This window comes from Vombatus ursinus, unplaced genomic scaffold (genome assembly GCF_900497805.2).
Source record: "Vombatus ursinus unplaced genomic scaffold, bare-nosed wombat genome assembly UNPS02014821.1, whole genome shotgun sequence".
NCBI classification, from domain to species: Eukaryota; Metazoa; Chordata; class Mammalia; order Diprotodontia; family Vombatidae; genus Vombatus; species Vombatus ursinus.
The window spans coordinates 18,814,745-18,816,794 of NW_020954599.1; positions in this window are offsets into that span (position 1 = coordinate 18,814,745).

The window sequence follows — 2,050 nt, forward strand, 5'->3', positions numbered from 1 at the left end:
AGAACATTGTAGTTAAAGGAGCAAGGGACTTAAGAGTCTGAAAACCTACATCACAGTCACTGCTCTGCGACATCCTTTGTAACTTTGAGCAAACCACAAGTTCTTGGAGCGTTATTTCCCACCACCCCCATCCGTAAAATGGCCATATTATTTGTGCTACCTCCAAGAATTGTTGTGAAGTCAGTCAGTCAACATTTATAAACAAATACTGTGTGCCGAGCACAGTGCTACACAACAGGCATTCAAAAGACAATGTCTCAAGGAAGTCACAGTCTAACTGGGGAGACATTCAAATAACTATATACAAACAAGATATAGACTGGACAAATTGGGGTTACCAGCAGAGGGAAGGCACTAGAATGAAGGCCCTTTGTAACTTGTAAATGTGAGTTATTGTAAGTTGTCATAGTAACACAATTATATACCTTGTTCTAAACAACACCTAGTATGTTATTAAAGCTTAATAGCAAATACGCATGAAAAACTTGTTAGTCAAGGAATGGACAGGTTAAGTCAAGTGAAGGAATCAGATACTTATGGGGATCAGGGTATCTCCCCCTGCCCCATGTCATCCATGCAGATGGCTCCTTCCACACACACTTACTCTGTGTACTTCTTTTCCGTGTGTTTAGATAAATCCTCCACAGAGGAACCACTTGATTTGCTGGATATTTTTCTTTTGTTCTTTTACCATTTTGGGGAAGGCTAGTGAAGCATCTCAGGCTCTCTTCCTGCTCTTTTCCTTCTCCCTGCATGACTGTGTCAATCACAATTTATGATGTCTTTTACACCATTTCTAACAAGTCACAAAATGAAACAACACAGCTTATTAAAGGGCATGTCCAATATAGCCCAACCTATGTGGAAAAGCCCTGGTTGGTCCTACCATGCTGAAGAAGCCTGTGAAATAATGTGCGTCTGCTGTCGTGGGACCAACCCAGCCAAGTTCAAAAGGCTTAGCTAAACCCGGACACGTAACTGGTTACCAGATGAATTTTTTTTTCCAGCCACAGAAACTCCCACAGACTTTCTACTTACAATGGAGGGATTCCAGTTTTTATAAGTGGAGGTAGCTCTCATACTGACAAAATTTCGGAGCCTTGAAAGACAAAATATAGACTATTAAAAATACTCCTGAAACAACATCTGAGATACTACTTCTTCAAAAGGTTTAAAAATTTCCCAGTGATTCTGGATAATTGAGGTAGGGGTATAGGGGAGAACTATCCAGGAAGCAGCATTCTTTCTGGCTTTTCTAAAAGAAAACTAAGGAAGAATTTTAACTCCTTCCAGGGCAAAGGATTAGGCAGAAAAGTGAATCCGTCATTCCTGCCAGGTCAGAACATGGACACTGCCCTGGAACATGGCTACAACAGATGAGTGTTGATCTGGAACCAGTCTGGGTATCACTGTTTTGACAGGCTGGCAGCATAGTAAAAAATTGGCCAAGGTCTTTAACTTTGGAAACCAAAATGTTGTGTAATAAGAGGACTTGACCAAACTGAGGCATGGCCCATTATCCAGACAAAAGTGAAAACACAAAATTAAAAACAAGGGCCAAAAATGAAACAATGAGAGTTTGTTATCTGGGTAAATCTCTGAGGCTTGAAGTGTCACAACAGGGCTGCTCTACATTGGTAGAGAATTTCTTCATTGGGAATTCCCTGTACCAGTAAAATCTCAAGCCATACATATACAGGCAAATACATACTCTTGTTTATATATCATATATAAATATATGATATATATAATGTTTATAATGGGTTTTGTTTTTCTTGCTTTCTCAGTGGGAAGCAGGGATAGGAGGAAAAGAATATGGGTCTGAAAATAAAATAAAATGTAATTTTAAAAATATGTATGGTATAAGCTGTGCCTAACAGCTTTTCTTCTTCAAAAAGCACCAAGGTAATCTAAAGCTAATTCTTTACAGATAAAAAAAAAATCCAAAAAAATCTACCTGCTCCAGGTAGATAGGTCCTCATGATCTCATTTGTACTGGGTCTGCTGTTCCCAGTGCAGATCCCAACCCTTCCCCTCCCCCCCCCCCCCC